The sequence below is a fragment of the Aricia agestis genome, chromosome 5, assembly GCF_905147365.1.
Source record: "Aricia agestis chromosome 5, ilAriAges1.1, whole genome shotgun sequence".
Taxonomy (NCBI): Eukaryota; Metazoa; Arthropoda; class Insecta; order Lepidoptera; family Lycaenidae; genus Aricia; species Aricia agestis.
In genome coordinates, this window is record NC_056410.1 from 19,275,671 (window position 1) to 19,288,947 (window position 13,277).

Sequence of the window (13,277 nt, forward strand, 5' to 3'; positions counted from 1 at the left end):
AAAATGTATGTAATGGATGACTCGCTTGTGAGCCACGTTGCATCACAGACCTCATTTATTTAAATCTAATAGGCACAATAAATAAAACAATACTCGTGTATATTACAAGTTACAACGACTGCCTAAATTACCCACTTGCAACTTTGCATTTTTGGGTAAAAATTCGAGTCTTCAATTTTCGCAGGATCATTCACTTTTAATTCCTCATCCATACCATTAAATACTGGCACCATCGCCATCTCACGCTACATTTCCTATAATCGGTATGAGGAAGTCGTGTCGTTGCCTCTTGCGGTGACGTTTTCACTTTTACCATAAAAATTCAATTCCGCACTGCGCCCTCAATGGAGACGCAAAAACGTGGCGTTTAACGAGAATAACGCGGATATTATGTGATTCAAGTTTCTCCAAACATACTCGGTGTGTAAAAATGTACGGTGTTTGTCAGGATGTTGATACAACTTTACCTCTAGAAATTAGAAATATCATCTGAGGGTAGACGAAGTAAATATCCATACTAATATTGTAAATGTGAAAGTGTATCTGTATGTCTGTTACCTCTTCACGCCCAAACCGGTGAACTGATTTAACTGAAATTTAGTTTGGAGATACTTTCAGTCCACGTAAAGGACAAAGGATACTTCTTTTTCCTAAAAAAATGTGCGGTTTCCGCGCGATAAACGAATTTCGACGCAATGGTGTTGCGGGCGTCATCTAGTATCATCTAATGCAACACCCCCTTGTGGCGCTGAAAGTCTGAAGGGGGGCGGTGTGGGACCCAGAAAAAAAATGGGGGCGTTTTGTAGAGGCTTGGAGGGTGATTTATTTCATCAGGATGCATTTTAATTGAAACAGTAGGGGCGCTAAAATATAATCTGTTCTTAAAGGTAGACAAAATAACTTTGGGTACCTCTGATCTAAGGGTAGACGAAGAAACTATATTAATTTGTTGATCAACAAAAGCAGTTTATATTATAAAAACGCAGAGATCAAAATTATTTTTTTCTCTTACAACTAATAACTATCTAGTAGAATGCACATTATATACTTTTTACAGAATGTAACATCAACAGGCAACAGAATATTGTTATTTTATATGAAATATCCCAAACTTAGTAAAACCCCCAATTAAGTTTGCGGCGTGGGGATTATTGGGGATTTTTCGTTATTACGGCATCCCCGTAGGTATCCTCCTGTATTTTATTTTCCTTTAAGCCCCTCAAATTTTACCTGTATAAGGCTTTTTGACAACATACGCAAGGAATTAAATATTATTGATATTATGTTCCACCTTATCGTTTCCATACTAATATTATAAATGTTAAGGTGTGTATTGTCTGTTACGTTACCTCTTCACGCCGATTTTGTTGAAATTTGGTATGGAGATACTGTGAGTCCTGAGAAAGGACTTAAGGACACTATTTATCTTGGAAAAATATACAATTCCCGCGCAATAAACTAATTTGGGCGCAGCGGAGTTGCGGCCGTCGTCTAGTAATTTATAAGTTATAATTCAGTGTTATAATCGACAAACTAAACTGCTTGAAAGCCTTTACTAATAAAAAGTAAGTATACTTTAAATAATTATACAATGTCTTTGTCAGGTACATTGGACAACTCACATGACAGACAAAATCAGTATAGATCTTTATTTACTACAGATATGTGTCGTAAATAAATAAATCACAAGTAATGAATGAAATTAAAACTTGACCATACTATAAATGATTAAAATCTGGTACAAAACCTTGACGACAAGAAAAAGTCGATAAAAATAGTCTCAAAGAACTTTTTCTTCTGTCGCATTACACTGAAAACGATTGAAATGTAAATTATAAGGAATTTTAATCGATACTGTTAACACGGAGCTCAGACAATACATTTCAAAGTTTTTAAATAGCTAACTGTTGTAAGCTTAAGCGTATGATTGCTTAGGATTGTCTTTGTAGAGAATGCTTTGTTCAAATAACGTGATTTTAGAAAATGCTTATATTTTATACAACTTTATTCAATTGATGGAAGTTAATACTGCAAAGTTATTGGTTAATTTTATTATTTGCATAGATATCTTAATATAAAAACACGATAGAACTATAACTGTTAAGTCGCATGGCACCAGGTGGGTTTTTTGACTAGTCCTAGTTAAATATCTGTAAAACTGATTTGATGACGTCATTTATTTTTCGCTCTGTGTAAGCTGATTCGAAACGTATGCTGAAATTATACATTACATAAACAAAGGTGAACAAGATCCCAATTTGCTATCTAGGTTGAAGAAGATGGCCTAGAACGATAAAATTGCTATTAAGTTGTAATAAATATTCATAAAGCTATTGTCAATGTTAGTATGATGCGCCCAATCTGAAATGTAGAGTTCTACTGACATACAAGAATCCATCCATACATTCTTTCCTATATCGTCTATATTGCAATATTTGCTATTGTAATATTTACTATAGACTACCAGCGGGACTAAAATGGTTGCTTTGGAGAGCTGAATCATAATATTATGATTTTTTTTTAAATCGCAAAATGGTGATTTTGCTTGCAATTCATGTCTAGTAATTCATACTAATTTGACATTTGTCAGTTTGACAGGTTTGACAATTCATTTGCTGAATTGATTGAGAGGAATTGCTAAATGTGACCATTTTAGCCCCGCTGTGCATTTTTACAAAATTAGATCTGTGTGTGAAGGTTTGCTTAAAATTTTTACATTTACGTTATGTTTTACACCACAATTATAAAGAGACAGAATCTTCATATTAAAAGAGGTTACTACTATTGCTGTTTGAGCTGCATATTGTACTTAGCAAAAATTTTATTCAACTGACTAATATTTTCATAAAAATAAAGCAAAGTAGAATAAAATGTGAATTAAGATTAATATAATACTCCATACAAATCATGGGCATTTGTTTGAAGACAACGCTTGACGGATTTTTGAGATAGGATTGTCCTTTGTAAACCAAATATACGAGTGTAAATAGCGCTTAACTTTAGGGATCGTTTATATCGTGTTTGCACATCGCCTGTTACTCTTACCCATCGAAATAATATAGTATTATAGAACAATAACTCTCATACATATTTTGACAACTCAAAAATGGCTCTATAGTTACTGCCACAAAACGTAGGGCAACGAAAATTGTATAAACGACCCGAGCTTGATAACCAAATGAAAGAACGACAGTTCCACGAATAGCACGGCTAAGTTTGTATTTTGTGAAACCATTTTTAACCCCCCACTAAGGCTGCCTTTCCACCAGAGCTGAGCGGAGCTGTGTTGCGAGGAATGTGTTTTTGAAAATCAATAGAATGCCAAAACTTTGCCATGACATCGCCCAGCGCGACGATGCTATTGGTTCTCAAAAATACATTCCTCGCAACACAGCTCCACTCAGCTCTAAGGCTGCGTTTCCACTGAAGCGGAGCGAAGCTTAGCGGTGCCGAATTGACCAATCACCATGCTCGAAATCTTCGCTGTCATTCCGCTGGAATAGCACGATCGGTCAATTTGGGCACCGCTAAGCTCCGCTCCGTTCCACTCCGCTTCAGTGGAAACGCAGCCTAAAGAGGGCTCTTATAGAAATGTAGCACCCAAATAATAGATGTATCAATTATGATCAATCTTTTTTGTTTGAAAGCTTACATGATCAAAAGCGTTCGAAGCGATAGTTCATTATCATCAGCCTGCTCAGTGCTGGACAATTTGGGCTTATCTATTTTATGAAAGGTTGTAATGCTACTTCCAGTGGTGTAATCGGTTGAACATTTTACCTTTTTTTTCAATATTCCTGTCAAAGTATTATAGTTTTAAATCGGGAGTTGTTTCTAAATTTCTTGATTTAACATTATTACTTATTTACTCTTCTATATCATATTATTCGTAGCTCTCACCACCATATCCCCTCCGTTACCGCGTTACCGCTCTGTTACCCAAAAGGTCGTAAGTAAACAAGTAGTTCCAAATTGAAGTTGCGGTTGGGACCAATTCCAATTATGTGAAGTTTCACATTGAAGGTGATCGATATGGACATATTTTAGGGTCTTGTACTTTAAAATTACACTAGCTTATTGTAGAGTTATGTAACTTGAAAAATCATAACTTGAATTGTAAAACTACAATATTAACAATATAGTTCATGTCACAGTTATTTTCAGTATATGTGCTTTAGTCGGTTGACTGTTATCAGGGTGAATTTCAACAAATGACCTTTTTTTATCATATCGGTGAACTTTTTTATTTATACATATTTTATATACTTTCAGGTTTTATGTATTCTTTAGGATACAAAATGTTCCCAAATTTAATATAATTAACGTATCATTTAAGACTAAGGAGAAAATTCAGTTTGAATTCTGGTTTTCACTGATATGATAAACCGGCACCGATTTTTATTTCTGTGCACCGATATGATAAGCTTAACCACCGAAATGACATACTAATCCAGCGATGTGATATTATTTAATATTAATATATTATTTAATATAGTAATATTATTTTCATAATATTATATTTATGTATATATTTTGATCAAGAACAGGGTGCTAAAAATAAAATTAAAATATTTTTAAAATGTTTTACAATATTTGAGTGGATTTCAACAACTTGCATTTTTATATAATTTTGCAGCACATTAACTTAACTATAAACAAACCAAAACTCTACCGATATTCAAAATAACAACATGATATTATTGCCACAAGTAGGATAATTTAAGTACACCAAAATTGCATAAAATCGAGGGTTTTGTCATAAAACGGTTTTCTTTCATTTCTGGCTGGAAACTGGTACGACCCAGCCCACAGCCACCTCCTAAACGGGTTAGCGTGTGGCTGAATGAAGTAAATGGCGTATTTTGTATGCTTGAGGCGCTGTGGTTGTTGCAACTACGTAAAATGGGTTTTTTAAAACACGTTTTTAGTAAAGAAAATGTCATTATTTAAGTATAAAATAAGTACCGTTTTAAAATTGAGAAAATTTCCTATACGCAAAGGTATATCAGTACGCAATTTGAAAAATTCTGCTCGATAGAAAAAAATCTCAAAGATGACTGTTATAACGCTGTTTTTCATAATTAAATCATTTTATGGCTAAATTACACATTGTATAGAAAAAACAAACATGTAGTATATGTGTCGTAACCGAACGTAAACGATTTGATATAATATTTAATTTGTGTAATACTAAAAACAAAAGTTTTTTACTCCTATTTTCTATTATCAAGGCACGCGGCGAGCGCGTAACAGCCACTGTACAAGGCGCGCTGATATGAATATTATTTTAATATCCTTAACGTTGATAATCGTACTGACAGACATCGACCTGCTTATTTTAGGGACTACTGGGCCTTAAGAGATCAATGGTATTTTTTAGAAACAACGTTTCGTAAATCCCACCAAAATTTAAAAATTATCCGCGGCAGACCTAAACTGTGTCATAAAAACTCAACTACAGAAGTTAGAACAAAAAAATTCATGTATTATGAAGAGTCAACTATATAAAACGACTACATAAAAATAAAAATCTAATCCAGTATCAAGTTTTCTGTTAATCGGTCTAGATATTGAGTAAAATAGTTCGGTGACAAGCCACCAAAATTGGAAATCGCCTATAAATTATATTTATTTTCTTGGAAAATAATAATTATTTAAAGAAAAATAAAGATAGGCCCAAATTATAAGCGTTATGTTATACTTTTAAAATCAAAAATGAAAACGATATCTTCAAAATATAAGATAGCTTTCAGCCTTGCCACGCAAAAAAGCGGTTTGGGAAATCCAGTCATTTGATGTAGGGATATAGAATAAATAAAATAATACAATTTATCATCGTTGCCTTTATTAAAATGAACTAGATCACATCTAGTTCATTTTAATAAAGGAAAATAAAGTAAAAACTTTAAATGGCTCATACATCCTTACATCCATTCATTTTTACTATCATGCGCATTTGTAATTTTAAGTATACAAAGTATACTTAACGAAATGCCACTAGATCAACCGATATGATAAAACAATTCACCGATATGGTAAAATTATCAACCGATATGATAAAGCAATCCACCGATGTGACAAAACTGTGCGTTGGTCATGATTCCAAACACCGATATTAGATTTAAGACACCGATTCGTTTTTTCTTATAATTTCGGTGTAAATTATCATATCGATGGTCAAAATGACCACCGATTACACCGATATGAGAGCAGCGACGTGAGAAAAAACGCACTTTTTAGGAAATTATAAAAAATGCATTATATCTAAGATACATTTGGTTACAGATAATGAAGCTTAATTACTTAATACATTCATTAGAACCAAACAACCATTTTAAAACTATTAATTACATTTAAAAAATTCAATCACCGATATTATAAAATAATTGCCCGAGAACATTTTAATGGCATACTTATATTGTTGGCACGAATATGCAGCGGTTTGACGAAAATCTGTCTTGACTGCATGGAAGTACACACTAAGGAGTAAATTAAAATTGGGGTGGGGAGACTGTCCGACTCGTCGATGAAAAGTAATGTTTAAATTTCTTTTATCCAGCGATATGAGGAAAATACTCAGGACAAGTACATTTGTGCCTCTAAGTAACTATAATCGTTAATTATGTAATAAAATATGGTATATAATAATAGATTAACTAATATTCTACGAAATAATATAAGTTACTCCCTTAAATTATTCATATTTTCTAGTATGTAACCGTTTTTGTTTGTAAAAAAAGTAGAGGGACAGCACCGATTTGATAAAAATAGATCTTCAAGTTATTTATTTCTACCTTTGTAATAGTCCTAGGCATATTATATTTTTTCCACAATCCTATTGCTACCCATTGAATAGTAAAACAAATAATTTATAACAATATTCCCTTTTTTAATAGTAATTTCAACGAAGACAAAAAAAGCCGTTTGGGAAATTCACCCATCAGCAAAAACAATATTATTTATATAAGAAAATATTGCGTCTTCTTGGTTTCAGTATAAATATCTCACAGAGCGGTTCATTATTATAATTAAACTAGCTGTCCCGGTGAACTTCGTGTCACTTTGAAACCTTCTCTAGACTTCTACGAATATTTTAAGACTAAAATCAGCCCAATCCGTTCAGCCGTTTTCGAGTTTTACCGCGACTAACACATTTGAAAATCCATATTTATATATAAGAATAGTAGAGTCCATTCCCATGCCTAAATCCCATTAAATTAAGTCCAATAGTTTTAAAACCTATTCGATGAATGAAAATACTATTTCTTATAGTGTTTATCATTACGTTAAGTTTAATCCTACAATAATATCTGATCCCAGAATATGGCCTTACTATTTCCCAATTGGTATAAAAAACAGCGACACCTTGCTTGGCAGTCGGGTAAAAAGTAGCGTTACCGCTATAAGACCAGTGTCGTAACGTGAGTTGTATAGAAAAATGTCACAAATTTGTGAAACTCGATGACCGTTATGTGCTAAGTGGTTTTCGTCACCCACGGTTACAGTTTTTTTAATATGTTTGAAAGTAAGGAACTTTTGGAGATTTTCCAATATGCCAGTCCCATCGCAGCCTTACAAACTTAAATCTAAAATAATAATTACCCTTTTTAAAATAATGTTTCTAATATGCCCCGACGGATGTCGTCTCGTCATATCTACGTTGAAATAGGCATGATGACTATTTTTTTTTCTTATCGGTAATTGAAAGACACTTAAAAAATAGAAACATCGTTGAAAGAATGACTCTGATAGCTTAAAAATTCACCAAGATATGACAATTCAAATATCTCATAAAAAAGACGTGCCCGAAACGCTCCATACAAAGTGCTACGAAAGTATGACGTCAGTCTTTCGTAGTTTGTACGCATCGGGAGACAACTTTGTTCGACAGGTATATTAAATATTGCGTTTATGAAAGTGGTTTCATAACAAAAGTTGCTTATAATTGCATAAGTTATCGAACTGTATTCAAATATTAAGAAATTTAATTGAAAAAAAATTCGACTTGAATATTCAACTTTGAAGGCGCATAACAAAAAAAATACAAATGCTATCAAACTGAAATTTTGCGAACACTTATTTTTTACCGTGATTTCTTTATTTTAGTAACAAAATTCGCTAATCTTTGACCTTGTCATCATCCCTATTGTCAAAAACTAACGTCATCGGACCTAATTCTATTTTTCTCTTCTTTCTTGTACAAGATATTATTCAACTTAGGAAATAATGTAAGTTTCATCAAAGTCGGTCGGTTTAATATGTCTGAATCTGATGAAGGTTCTGCTAACACCATTTGAGAAATTCCTACATCTAACAAATTGATAACCATCTTCAGATTCACTCTTAGCGACTTTACACAGGGTTACAGTTGTCACATTATTATTGGTGCCGTGAACCGGTAACGGCAATAGCGGAAGGTGTACGGTATCCTTTAGGAAGTGAACCCATAAACCAACTGTTGTGCCACATGTGATATATGGAGTCATGTCCAAACTAATAATAATCGATACATGAACCATACCGGTACAATTGAAACACTACAATATTTTACTGGATAGGCCCATATTTTTTTATAAAATAAGGGGGCAAAGGAGCAAATGGAACACCTGATGGAAAGCAACTACCGTCGCCCATGGACACTCGCAACATTAGAGGAGCTGCAGGTGCGTTTCCGGTCTTAAAAAATATATAATATCATGTAAGACGTTTTACTTAAATATAGGTTTTTTCTTATAGTGTTTTATAATTGTGTGATACGTTTAAAAAATGGTAGTTTGCTAATTGCTACATTATTTATTTTTCTGCAACATTGAAAACTTAATTCAATCTAAGCACAACTCGACCGATACAATTATTAACTTTTAAATTTCTACAAATAAAATATTTAACAATATTATGTTAGAGTTGTGACGATTGTTAAATATTAATTCCGTTAAACCCGATGTTTTCCCAGAGAACTTGAGTATTTTACCGTTGAAAATATCCTTTTCCACATTTTTGACTTTAGCACATTCAATATTATAGCATTTATAGCACATCTCGCTGAATTTCCTTTTGTAACGTGTACCGAATTTTAAAACGTACGTGGTATTCAAATGTTCTAAAAGCTTCATGACATTAGTGTGTCGTCATCTATATGACGTCATCGTCAAGCTATGTTTTTTACGATTAGTGCTTTTGTAGATACGAGCAGGTTTAAGTCAAAAAAAAAAACTTTTAAGTGACAAAATTGGTAATCGTTTATCGCTAACAAACTGCACCTTTTCCGACATTAAAAGTATCCTACGTTTTCCCTCGGGCGCAAAATATCTCAGTAATAGATTGCATCAAAATAGGTTCTGTAATTTAAACTTGATATTCCGTATTGGAAAGTATTTTTTTTTATTTTTCGCGCATCTTGTGTGTTGAGTAATAGTAACCACGATCTACGTATAGACATCATAAATTTTGATACTTTCATATTCATATTTACTTTTTAAACGCTTCCCATGGAGATTTCACATTTCATGTTTGACCAGAATTAGTTACGTAAGTTACGGTCTTCGGCCTGACATTACTCTTCCGTAGATAAGTGTGAACAGTGCTTTAAGAGATAAGAGTAATCTCGGAATTTTCAAAGAAACTTTTACTTTTATGATAACTTGGGCTGGTAGAAGAAAGATTAACCTAATATGAAGTTATCTGATGTCTTGCTTTATTTTGATAATAATTTTCTACCTTTTTCAACAGTTTTTCACTTTTAGTCCTTTTTAAAGTTCACTATTGAAAAAATATTATTCTCTACAGACGCTAAAAAATGTGAAAATACCGGCGAAATAACACAGAAAATCTTTTAGCATCAAAACTTTTGAAAATGGCTGCGCAAAATTTTATACCTGATGAAAATAAATACGTTTTCACATTTTTAAATTACATTCACTAAAAGCGAACTCACACAACCTGCTGCCGTTGACTTCCCATTTTCTAACGAGATTTTTGCTCACTCATAAGATACTCAATGCTCGATAGAGACTTCTTTACTTTGTTCTTCGGATCTATATGATACTTCATTATAATTAAGAACAACATTTTACATGGGAATCCCCACCAAAATATGCGTAATGAGCTAATGAGTGAGTATTGACTATGTCGATCTTTTATTTTGACACAAGTTTGGTAGTTGTGTCAACAAAATAATTTCATCTCGTGTAACTCCCCCAAAACTACAGGCTGCGACCGCACCTGCAACTACCTATATATTATACTATACTTATTCTTTTTTACCTTCTATGTATCATTAGAACATCACAATAATGGACTATCAGATAAGTTGATTTCTAGGCTGATGGGGGACCTACGTGGTTTGGTCGCGTTACGTCAAACCCAGTCGACAGATCACAATTAACATTAAATCAACTGCCTAGGAATCAATTTCCTCAATGGTACAAATATAAAATCGTATTCCACAAATAAAACAGGGATATAATCATACAGATAACTAATAACTAAGTTGTTTAATTGAAGGTATCTATCGAACAGAAAGCTGGTGTCCCACTGACCGCCTAAGTCCCTTAAACCCCGTCCGCGGAAGCGCCTACTTAGTGTCCGACACCGGCTTTCTAACTTAATTACCCTCGTAACTACACTAAATCTCAGCTGATACTGGTTTTTATACCTTTGAATGTTGCTGATTGTGACAGGTTAGTGACCCAAAAAAGGATTGCACTCTGGGAGTGCCGACAGAAGTGAAAATTAATTAACATACTTTTTCACCACGCAGTAAAAAGGGCATATTGCTTCCTCTCCTACGCTGCGCCGGCGGCCAACTTAGCCTCCGTCCGTGATATATCCTGAGTCTAAAATTTTTACCCATCCCAAAAAGAGTGGATCTTCTTATTAGTAAGGGCCAAGGGGGTTTAATTATATTTTTATGTTTGACAAGGAAAAGTGCATAACGCAATGAAAAGAGTGGATCTTCTAATTAGTAAGGGGGTTTAATATAATATATTTTATAAGGAAAAGAAATCAATACTTTCGGCGTCGTAATTTGCATTCCATCTAGTAAGATAAATGTTTAACAACGAAAGAGAACATTAGTTTATTTGTAGAAAGTATTGACGTTTCATTTCTTTACCGAAAATGATGTAACTCCAACAATTAATAACCAAATGGAACTTTCACTGAGAAAACAAATAAAAGCCGCTAACTATTGTATAATGTCGTGAATCAATCGTTACTTGAAAACTTTACCAAACAAACTTAGTCCAAAATGCAGTCCATTGCAATTTTGTTTTTTTTTTTTTTGTTATTCGGTGTCGACTAAGGATTTCCACTTATTGACAGTAAATTTATCCTGGTAGCTTTAGAGGCGTAAACTAGCCCTGGATGCTGCACGCAAAAATGCAGTCCATTCCTTTTTGGTAAATGAAATATCTTTTAATGAATATGGTACAATACTTTGTCCTACTCGTATAGTTTAATACTGTTTCCAGTATAATTAAACTTTGACTCTACATTAAAAATCATTTAAAATAGATTCACATAAAACATAAACTTCATAACCTGAAATTTCAAAGGAACCATAAAATAAACCAGCGCTTGAAAAACATACGCCGTTTCACTTTGAAATATGAATATGGAAGGCGCGTTGGGGCCACGCTAGAAAAAGGCCTAACTGTAAACCGACAATGAGTCCGTTTTCGTCCATCACGTACAATCTACGTGTACGGGACGTATTGCTTTCTAATTCCTTTGCAGTTTTGAGTCCTTTTTATATAGAGCTTAGAACAAGGTTAATAGAGACCATAGTAGGATTCGTTTCCAAAATCTTATTTTAAATATTTTAGATATTTTTGAAATTAGTGCTGAAATGCGAATAATAATATATTAATTATTTTATATTTACTTGCTATTTGACTTGTTGTATTCGATAAAACACGAATAAAATGTCATTTTCTAAAAATGATTCCTAGCTAGATCGATTTATCGTCCCCGAAAATTACTAAATTTTATGAAAATTGTTGGATTCCGAGATTCCAATTATACTTATATATACAAGATTTATATATATATATATATATATATATATATATATATATATAAAGATATAAGATAATTGAGTTATATATCCGCATATTGAGTTTATCATTTTAAGTCTGATTTTCAGGTTATTTGACAGGATTATAATATCTATTCTCTAGCGCTATATTGGCCTTAAATACGCAAACCAATCAGCATCACTGTTGAAATAAACTCCTGTTCAGAAAACCTCTACACTTATTATTACGGCACTATTAGTAGCTTGTAAGCGAACAGTATAACCTCTATATTACTGTCATAGATTAACAATAATCTAGTTATGATATTAACAAAGAGCAACGCCTACTGAACGTACAAAAACTGTAACAAGCGTCTGCGCGAGTAACGGAAACCGAGTTCGTTACCACAGACTGTTACTCAAATTAGCGCGGCGAATATTGTTTTACAATCATATTATTATGTGATATAATAAAGTTTCTAATACTGTATTATATTTATAGAACTATGTAAATTGCTCTTAATCTCTACATAGATAATATTAACTAGCTATTTGCCCAAGCTTTGCTGTATTCGATAAAACACGAATAAAATTACATATTCTAAAAATGATTTCTAGCTAGATCGATTTATCGCCCCCGAAACCCCTATATACTAAATTTCATGTAAATCGTTAGAGCCGATTCCGAGATTCCAATTATATAATATTATATAGTATATACATATATACAAGAATTGCTCGTTTAAAGATATAAGTTATTAATAAATATTTAAAGAAGAAAGAATTAAAAACATACTCAACTAAGTAAATTAGCCGCGTGTAAAGAAAATACTAACACTTCATTTACTATAAATCATTTTAATAACCACTATGTCATTATTGAGTAACTGCAATATTACTCTACAGTCTACATACTATACAAAACTTGTATATCTATAAAAGTTTACAGAGGAACCCTAGTTCAAATCCACCGTCAATTATAAAGCGTACTTACATATTTGCGATTTCCAGTGACTACGGGAAATCCGTCAAATATGTTCACTAGACTCGACTCGACTGTGCCCGCAGGCCTTAATTCTGATGCAGCCGTACGCTGACTATAATAGCAGCTATCAGAATTAAGGCCTATGATATGAGGTAGCTATTCAAAAATATGGTAAACTGGACCCCTGGCTAAAATGTTTTGGTAATTTCCCTGTCGAAGTTCAAGATCGAATTATAAATAAAGGATTCCTTTCGAAAAATCCAAATCCCCTACATT

The 13,277-nt window shown here is 33.0% G+C and overlaps 1 protein-coding gene across 2 annotated transcripts in view; it reads left to right on the forward strand.

Moving 5' to 3' along the window:
* The window catches only part of LOC121727460 (sushi, von Willebrand factor type A, EGF and pentraxin domain-containing protein 1), a 107,463-nt gene that overhangs the window by 27,304 nt on the left and 66,882 nt on the right, over positions 1–13,277 (forward strand). The window lies entirely within an intron of this gene.